This window comes from Bidens hawaiensis, unplaced genomic scaffold (assembly GCF_021521415.1).
Source record: "Bidens hawaiensis isolate Kalapana, Puna unplaced genomic scaffold, B.hawaiensis_p1.1 tig00032409_1, whole genome shotgun sequence".
Taxonomy (NCBI): domain Eukaryota; kingdom Viridiplantae; phylum Streptophyta; class Magnoliopsida; order Asterales; family Asteraceae; genus Bidens; species Bidens hawaiensis.
Genome location: NW_027495516.1, coordinates 123,124 through 134,055, shown reverse-complemented (window position 1 = coordinate 134,055; position 10,932 = coordinate 123,124).

The window sequence follows — 10,932 nt, the reverse complement described above, 5'->3', positions numbered from 1 at the left end:
CGTGGAATACTCTGTGGTACAAGTGTAGCAGTAGCAGAAATAGATACTGGAGCAGAAACAGAAGTAGAAGGCACAAACGGTTGACTAGGTATCTCTATACCTGAGCCTCTTCTAACCCGTTGTTTCTTAGATTTCTCCCCCCTTTCCACCATCGGTTCTTTGCCTTTACGTTTACGTTGCTGAGCATAAGTTAATTCAGCTTGTGGTCCTGGACCACCATCACCAACATCATCTCCACCATTTCCACCATCACCACCTTCTCGTTCAGAATCTGAATCGTCATGAGCCCAACGATCATTAGGTGGCTCTTGATAATCAATGTTAGCGAGATGACCGATCAATCGCTTAAGCTTCGGTCTATCTTGAAGACTTTGACCACGGTATGATCTCAAACGTATCATCATTTCTTCATTCATGTGTTCAAGCCTCATCACATCGCTTTGATCTTTAATCAAATCATGCACCAGATCATTGATCATCATTTGCAGAAATCTGGGATACATTAAAAACTTATGACAGCTCGTGATGTTTTCCTTCAGATGATAATAAACCAATTCCGAGAAGTTGAATGGTTTATTCAATATGAGAGCAACAAAAGCTGATTGGAGCATCACTCGGCACTCGTCAAATCCACCTTTACGTCCTCCGAGATAGTGAATCAACACATGAGGCAAGTACTTGTATTGTTCACACAAGTTTGCTTTGTTATACATTGACTTGCCCAGATCTCCGTTATACTTTACCCTTCCAAATAATCCACGTATCAAACTCCGATCAAATTCGCATCTATCATCAACAGTATCACGGAATCCCAACGAATCTTGAATCACTCCAACATCAATCACTACTCTTTTGTCTTGAATTACTGCCTCGATTGGATTCTCAGCCTCATTGTAGATAGCAGTATTCCAAAAAGCTCGAATAATCTTCTGATAAACAATTGTACGAGTAGGATGGCCTTTCAAAAAACTAATCATGCCCCCGAATATCGGAGAGTCTTCAAAGTTTGGCTCTAGATAGACATAAATGTTGTGGCTCTTGTTCCATGATAGCATCACAGGAGATTGTTCAGGTTCTGGATTATCTTCTGGTTGTTGCTCGGGAACAGGGTTTTGAATTTTCTCGTCTGCCATTATTGTTAAAACAAGCAAACATTAGTAAAATATTCAAAAATATTATAATCTGATTAACGAATGTATCTCATTCGTTATACTTGTTTAAACGAATGAGACATTCGTTATGAATTAACTGTTTACATTCGTTACTAGTAACGAATTAAACTCATAAGTTAAATCATTTGTTATCATAACGAATCTCGTTTTAATACTTTAACGAATCAACTCATATTCGTTATACTTATACGTTAACTTGAGATAACCCATTAGCTATCTTAGCGAATATGATATGCATTCGTTAACAGATTTAATGAAACTGATTAACCATTCGTTATGTGAATAACGAATAAGTCTTAATCTGAAATATTTGACTATTGAGAGTCAAATATACATTCAATTTTGACTAATGACAGTCAATGACGATGAATATCATCTGAAAATCCTTTGAGTTAACATCAATTGTTACAATTAACCTCAATTACAATAGTCGAAAACCTGTTTAATGTACTAAACATTGATCATCGATCCTAATGTTTTATTAACAAATGAGTTTTAAGTTGTAAAATTGTTTGGTTTATAATCAGTTATTGAACCAATCAATTAACCCAGTAAAACTCCATGAAATCTCATAAATCTTATATCTCTAATCTCTTCATTACCTATCGAATACAATGATATCAATCAATGAATCAAATATGCAGGCTAAATTTTCTGAGAAAAATTTGCAAGAGGTTGGCTATGAAGGATGAAATAGTGAATTAAGCGAATGAAGAGTCATTCGTCCGTATCGGGATTATAAACCCAATAATTTCACACTATTCGAGGTCATTTGTTCAATTTTGAGCTAACGAATGGCCTCATTCGTTAAATTAATAAACCTGATTCATCAATCTTTTTAGACGAATGAGGTTTTCATTCGTTAAGCTTTATCGAATATAAATTAACTCTTCTTATTCGTTAACTTTCTAACGAATATGAGTGTAATTCGTTAAACTCTTAACGAATGCTTCATTAAATACATACCATTCGTTAATGGTTTAAACGAATATCTTCCATTCGTTATGCACAACGGAAGCGAATGTCATTATAACGAATGAGAGACCTCATTTGTTAATTTTTAAATAACGAGTGGCTTTACATTCGTTAAATCAATTCACGATTCACCAAACATCCTTAGCGAATGAGAAACAATCTCATTAAGGAATTAAATATTATTAAAAACCAATTAGGGTTTTCAAAGAATTAAATAATCAATTAAGCCCATCAACAATCAATTAAGTCCATTAATGTTCCTATTGAAATACATTAAAAATACCCGATCAGCCAAGAATCGGTAAGACTTAAATTAAACAGACTTTTACGTTAAAACACAACTGATACCAGTTGTAAATACATTAAGCACGATTAACTTAAAACTCAGGGTAAAACTTCTTTTTCTTTTTGTTTTGATTTATTCGCCAGCTCAGTAAATCGAAACTAAAGCAGAAAAATAAAATCTTTTTGTACTTTTTGAAATAGTTTCAAACAACATAAAACAGTAAACAACTATCAAAGCAGTACATATTTTTGTTTGTCGAGCAGGGAATCATATTGACCAAAATTTCCGTCCATCACAGTTTTATTTTCAGTTTTTATTGTGACTGGTGTTAAGTCGATTATTGGTATTGTTGTCGACTTAAATCTTCGAACAAATTTTTCAGAACTTTCAGTGATATTATTAATTTGTTCAATTAAGCGCAAATATCAGAAATGATTAGCTCCAATTTTGATTCAAGCATAGTTTGATTTTCTCCAAATCACCCCAACTTGACTTAAACCTTAGAACCAATTTGATGAAAAATGATTATTTTTTAAGTAATCATAGTCCATAATCCCCACTACAAGATATATCCCTGTTATCAAGCAATACCCTAAGGTCCGTTCCCATGGATGAGTATGCACAATTTCATCTGTCGGTTTACAGACATTGTGTCCCTTGTGGTCTGTTTCTTAATAGTAATAAAACGCGAGCAAGGGGACAATGTATGTCTCACAGCGTGGTTTGATCAAGTCTGTAATTCATTTTTTTACATGAAGTACTTTTTGCGATCAAGTTTAGAGACTTAGGCAGTAACACTACGGGTTCGCTTTTTCAAGCATTTTTAATATTCATCGAAATGAATACCAGATGTAAAACCACATAAAGACCCAATGAAATCCGGAACCTTAAAGCATCCCATCTATACAGGATTTAAGGCCACAAGACCATACATCGTTGAAGCCTTAACCACTAACTACATACTTTTTGTTAAAATAGTTTTCAAGTTGATTAGAAGGCTTGAGTATGACCGGATTATTACATTTCTGCCATCATCATGAAGACCTTATATAGAACCAATATCCCTTTTTCTTCAGCAATTTATGTTTATATCACTTACTAACCCGTACTTGTTTGTCAAAAGACCTACCAACACATCAATGCAATTAAGCACACAGTCTTTTATTACTTACTTTTTACTGGACTTAGGAGCAAATGACTAATGTATTATCATTTTCCCTTTTTGCTTCTAAACTCATTTTGAGGAGCATTTTTCATTGTTTTTGGATTTTCAATATTTGAATGTTTTTGGAGTTTTAATTTTCTCTGTACAAACTGAAAACACAATATTTTTGGATTTTTATATTTTCAAGTGATACCACTTGAAAGAGCTTAATAGGATCTAGATCTTGTGATTACATCGATGAATTAGTCATGTATGTATACGATTAAGCTATATTACTTTAGGTGTGTGTAATGTGTGTGTTGAGAGAATATTTGGACAGAGTAACGACAGGGAAATCGTGAATAATAGAACTGTTACATTAATGAATAGTTACAGGGGTATATATAGGGGATGACCTCATTCGTTAAGATAAACTTAACGAATGAGTCATTCGTTACATTAAAAGACTAACGAATGAGATAACCCATTCGTTATACATTACATACCAAAAAGCCTTCATTCATTATGTTCCATTCGCTAATCTTGGTTAACGAATGGACCTTACACTATACGAATGTAACACATTCGTTATGGGGTAACGAATGTGCCTTACAATTAGACGAATAAGCATATTTACATTAAACCCCCTTATAGACTAAACTATTACATTAATACCCTGATAAAGACCAAGACGTACAAAACATTTATCAACAAACTCCCCCTCGTCTCGAGCTCTTTATCTTCATCTCTGGAACATATTTGTCTTCCAGTCCACACAACTATGAATCTTGTATGCATAGCAAACACAAACTACCTTCTGAAACTGCATAGGAAGTTCGTAGTCGCTTATGTTAGCAAATCTTATCTGACTTGTAAATAAGGCATCGTTGTCAGACTCAGATAAGTTAACCAACCACATTGGATCAATAACACGTAGAGTCTTCGTGTTTGACCCAGAGCCAAATACTATAACCACTTCACTCGTTTTATTATCATAATACCAATAATTGAACGACATGAATAGACTCTGAGGGAATGTCTTCATTGGAGCCTTCTTCATTGTCTTTGGAGGCTTTACTTGTAGGATCATCTTCCTCCAGCCAGTGCATTGATCAATCTCATCAATGTACTTGTGAGTCGGTGCCTGCGGCTTGAAGAACTTGAAACTATAACGGGTTTCATGCAATAAATGATCATAGACCCACTCAGCCCACTGATCTTTCCCATGATTCACGAATGGTCTGTTGGCTAGTGTTCTAACATCCCATCTTGGCATAGATAATATATCGTGTGGGCGTTTAAAATAATAAATACCATGCTCCCACTTAACGATATATACCTTAAGATCAGAATCAAACTGCCACGCGATCAAATCACCTTTCACATCTTTCGCCGGTTTGTACTTTTTCATCTGATATGCCGATGCTCGAGCCTTTGCCAATTTAACTTCCTCCCGTTCATGATAACGAAAGGTCTCGACCATCTTGTTCATCTTCTTTCCATTATGCTCGAATATACCATCCAAAGCACGTTTGCGCTTTTTCTCTGTCGCTGATAAGTGACTTGTCTCTGCAGCTTTATTCCATTTTTCTCTCTCTTAAAAATAATAAAAATTGAACTAAAATACGAAAGAAACAGAAATTGATTTAATCAAGCTTTTGAATATCTTTCAAAGTTTTTAAACCATTTATACCCAGCAAATATTGAAAACGTGTTTCATCAAATGCTTTAGTATAAAAATCAGCCTTTTGAAAATCCATGTGAATTTTATCAATTGAAATTAATTTATTTTCAAAGCAATCACGTATAAAGTGATAACGGATTTCAATGTGTTTGGTTTTCTAATGCTGAACCAGATTTTTGGTAATAGATATAGCGGCAGAATTGTCAATAAAAATGGGAGTAGTAAGAAACTTCAAACCGTAATCCCGCAAGTGTTGCTGGATCCAGAGAACTTGTGAACAGCAACTCGAGGCCGCCACATACTCCGCTTTGGCTGTGGAAGTTGAGATCGTTGTCTGCTTCTTACACTGCCAGGAAACAAGCCGGTTTCCTAAGAACTGACAACCCGCTGTTGTAGACTTGAAATTGATCTTGCAACCCCCATAGTCCAAATCAATAAAAGCAGTGAGGTCAAACTTATCGTCCTTAGGGTACCACAACCCGATGTCTGGATTTCCATCTCAGATAATGTAAGGTACGCTTTACTGCCGCCAGATGAGTCACTCAGTGACTCGATTGGTACCTAGCACACAAACAAATAGCAAACATGATATCAGGTCGAGATGCAGTCAAATACATAAGAGATCCAATCATAGCTCTATACAGGGTTGGATCTACGGTATCCTCCAATTCATCCGGTGATAAATTCGGACCCACGGGAAGAGGTGTCGAAGGAATTTTGCCATCAGATATCTTGAATCGGCTCAAGACATCGTTCACGTATTTGGTCTGATGGATAAAGATCCCGGAATCAGACTAGTGAACTTGCAATCCTAAGAAAAAGTTCATCTCTCCCATCGAGCTCATCTCGAATTTGGTTTGCATCGTGTTCTCGAAATCTTTGCACAGGCTGTCATTTGTCGAACCGAAAATTATGTCATCCACATAGATTTGACGAGGAGCAAATCATCACCCACATTCTTATAAAATAAAGTTCAATCCACAGTTCCCCTTGTGAATCCACTTTCAATCAGATGGTTAGCCAACGTGATGTACCAGGCTCTCGGGGCCTAATGTAAACCATAAAGAGCCTTGTTTAATCGATAAACACGCTCTGGAAAGTCTAGATCCTCGAAACCGGGAGGCTGCTTCATGTAAACTTCTTCATGAATAGCTCCATTTAAGAATGTCGATTTCACATCCATTTGATAAACCTTGAAATTTTTATAGGCTGCATAGGCAAGAAAAATACGTATAGCCTCCAGTCGTGCCACAGGAACATATACTTCAGTGTAATCTATGCCTTCTTGTTGATTGTAACCAAGAACGACCAATCGTGCCTTATTTCTCACGATTACCCCGCGATTATCCTTTTTGCACTTAAAAACCCATTTAGTCAGAATAGCCTTTTTCACACGGTCGGGTATATCAATTATGTCCCATACACCTAGTTGAATAAACTATTGCAGCACCTCCTACATTGCCTCAACCCAAGATGGTTTCTTGAGTGCCATCATGACAATTGTCGGTTCAATCTGTGATAGAAAGCAGGTGTATTGTGCAATACTAAGGATACCCGAATAGTGAAAATCCGCATACGCACAAACTATCGAATCCTCAGTAGGAGATAAGTTACATTCAACTTGTTCATCACATACATTAGCTAATTGGTGTCTTGTACGAACCCTGTCGTTCACATCACCAATTATCTATTCTTGCGGATGATTAGAATGAATCCTTAATGAAGGATTAGCAGGTACAGATACGTTATCACCCAGATTGGAGATATTTTCCTCTGTCGTGTCTAAAGAGATAGTTGGAGAGTCATCATCAATTAAAATAGGCTCGTTTGCGTCTGTAGCTTCATCTAATGGAACAGACGATAAATCAACAAAATCAACTTCATCGGAAGACTCAGAAACATCGTTCGATGTCTCTGATACGTTAGGAGAGTCATTCACATCAACAGACGAAGAACTAGGAATTGAAAGACATTGTTCTTCTAAATAAGATCGAACAAAATCTTCAGATATATCTTCAACTGTTGGTGTAAACGAATTAAATAAACCGTCGTAATCAAACATCCAATCGGGACCCTTGCCTGTAGGTGGAGTGGTATAGCTTTGGCAATCAACATGGTACCACTCTTCCACACAACCCGAAGAGATATTGAAGATCCGCTTCTTCGGAGAATTGTATCCCAAGAAATAACCCTCAAATGCCTTTTCTTCAAATTTACCGGCATCTCTCTTCAAAACAGTACAAGGACACCCAAATTGTTCCGAATACTTTAGATTCGGTTTATGATTATTCAGAAGTTCGTAACTTGTCTTCTTAAACTTCTTTACCGTTAGTACGCGATTCAGTGTGTAGCATGCTGTATTTACAGCTTCATTCTAGAATTGAACGGGAATCTTAGAATCAGCAAGCATCGTTCTCGCGGCTTCGATCAATGTATGATTCTTTCTTTCAGATACACCGTTTTGTTGAGGAACATACGGCGCACTGTACTCACGATGAATTCCCTTTTGTATGCAAAAGAAATCCAATACATTATTCCTAAATTCAGTTCCATTGTCACTACGAATTCGTCTCACATTCAGTTTGTAAAGTGATTTGATCTTTGTGATGAGATTCTGAATTAACATAGGAGTATGATCTTTAGATCCCATAACTAACACCCAAGAATATCATGAAAAATCATCAGTCACGACTAAGCAATAAAAATCACACGCGGTGCTAGCATGATTCACAGGACCAAATAAATCCATATGAAGTCATTCTAAGGGTGTAACAATCGAATTAATCAATTTACACGGGTGTGATTTCTTCTTTTGTTTTCCCTTCTTGCAAGCGACGCAATGATCATTCAACTTGAAGTTCTTAAGGGTTACACCATCTACCAGGTCATTTGAAACCAAATGATTCATTTTTCGCACATGGATGTGTCCCATACGTCGATGCCAAAGGATCGTATCTTTCTCCGTGGCTTTGGAGATAAAACACATTTCTAAAGGAGAAGCGTTTACATTAAGATTCATGTCTAGGACATAAATATCATTCGATCGAGGTGATCTCATGACAACCATTTCTTCAGGAATTTTGTATCCCGGTTGAAGGATAACACATTCCTTGTCTGTGAAAACTGTGGTATATTGTTTATCACAAATTTGTGAAACGCTCAAAAAATTATGATCCACTTTTTCACAATAATTTACTTTTTCAAACGTCACTTTCCCGTTTGAAACTTCTCCTTCCTTTGTTATCATCCCAGCGTTGTTACTAGCAAACGCCACGTAACCTCTTGAATATCTTTGACATTATTCAAAAGGTCCAGGTTGCCAGTGATATGCCGAGAACATCCACTATCCAAGATCCACTTGTGACTTGACACAGAACTAGATGAACTCTGCACAACAATGTAAAGAGATTAGTTCAAAAAGGCAGCCCAAGCGTCAGTCTTGGGCTCTCCCCTTGATACTTTCGGAGAATAATTATATTAATACTGACATTCGGGACTTGAGAATAAGTGACAGGTTTCTTGGCTTTCTTCTTTAAGTACCCATCACGTATTCTTCCTGAATCAGTGTTTTGACAAATAGGTTGAGCACGATCAACGAATTTGTTTGAAACATTATCAGAATCAACCCGAACAACTTTCTTCGGATTAATAGTTGAATACATTATAACACACTCATCAACTTGATTTTCTTTTAAATTTTGAAACAAATCAGTCTTTCGAGTTGATGAAGGTTTGATATCATCTATCTTTGCTTTACATTTCTTATAAACATGACCCAGTTCACCACACTTAAAACATAACCGAGAATCTAAAAATTTGTTTGATGAGCATCAACCTTGTGTTGCTCAAACGCTACCGACTTTGGAACTTCATGTTGTAAACCCTTTTTAGTCTTATAGAATTCAAGATTTGTTGAATTCGAAGAATTCTCCAAACCTGATGATTTTACAAATTTGATAGGTTTAAACACATTATTTCTTGGTTTTTCTTGAACATGAACGGATTTTGATTGATAGATTTTTAGTTCAAGTTCGGTAACCTTTGAAGTGTCATCCTGATATACACTTTCTATCATTTCGGGTTTAAGAAGGTTCAACGGAACTTCCTTGTCCGAAAAGACTTTAGATAAGCCCTTTAATTTAAAAACTTTCCCATTCGAAGAAACAGACTGTGGATTGACAAATATCATCAACTCCTCATCAGATACTGTCAGTTTATCTGACTTCTTCGATTTAGGAATTACATTAGATTTTTTGGCTGAATTACCCGAAGATTTTGAGCCATAAACGGCTTGCTCAAACTCTTCAGGTTCGCACAGAATGTGATTGTTAACAGGTATATTCGTGTTTTTGACAATCTCATCTGGTTCAGACAACTCCTCGATAGAACCATCCAATTCATTTTTGGTAAAAACAGCTTTACTTTTGATATGAATCTGTTCTCGAGTAGTTTTGGTTGAATCAACATCCTTAGATTTAGCAACAGGCATTTTTGAGCATTTTTTCACATCGGGAATGATACTGTAATCTTCCTTAAAAGGAGGAATCTCGACATATCCTAAACCAGCTTTTCCATTTTTCTTATGAGCATGGTTTACTTCAATGATTTCATTTAAAAGAAACGAGGAATCTCGAAATTTTCCAAGTTTGTTTTTAAGTTCCATTATATCATTTTCTAGATTTGAAATACAGGTTCGGAGTCGAAGAATCTCCTGAAAAAATGTTGATTAACAACAATAATCTTACACTGAATCTCAGCATTGAGATCATGATTGCTTTCAGACAGATTTTGAATTTTAAGTGTTGATTGTTCAAGTAGTTTTGATTTCTGTCTGTAGCATTCATTGATCATAAAATGTTCTTTTATGAGAGTAGTATTCTGATTTAAAGTTGTTTCAAGTTTAGCTTTGAGTACAGCACATTCAGAACACTCGATCACTTCAGTTGAGGATTCAGATACATTAACTTGAGATTTAAGACATACCTCATCAATCTTAGCCATACAAGCATAAGATTCAACTTGATCAGGAATTGATTCGGTTTGAGCTGATGAACTCTGATCAGTATCAGTTTCAGAGTCAGAGGAATCGCTTTCGTCAAATACATTATCACTACATGCATCTTCGAACTTCTCGACTAGTTCAACAATAGCCACATTTTCTTGATTTCCTAACAAACGTTGAGACCAATCAACAACCTCATTTACCACAAGAGCTTGAGTAGCTGTAGACTTATCCTGTTCACCACCAGCTGAAGTCGTCTTACTCTTATCACCACCAGATGAATTCTTTCCTAAAGATCTATCTGAATTGCGTGGCCCAGAATATTCTTTTCTTGGTTTATCGCATTCTTTGGCAAAATGCCCAAAGTCCTCGCACTTGTAACATTTCACCTTCAGTTTATCAAATCCAACCCTCTTATTCAAATTTGGAAGATCTTTCCTAGTTCGCTGCATGAATCTCTTAACTTTTCTGACGATCATAGCCATATTCCATTAAGATCCATCAACTCAAGATCATCAGGGTCGATTTGATCATAGTCTTCATATGTTAAGTCACTCGTGGCAATTTTGCTTCCAATAAGTTGTTCATAAGAAGTCATGAAAGCGCATACAAATGCAAACTGTTGTTCAGCCTCTTGAAGATTTACTTTAGGCAAGCTTGAAGCTGTAG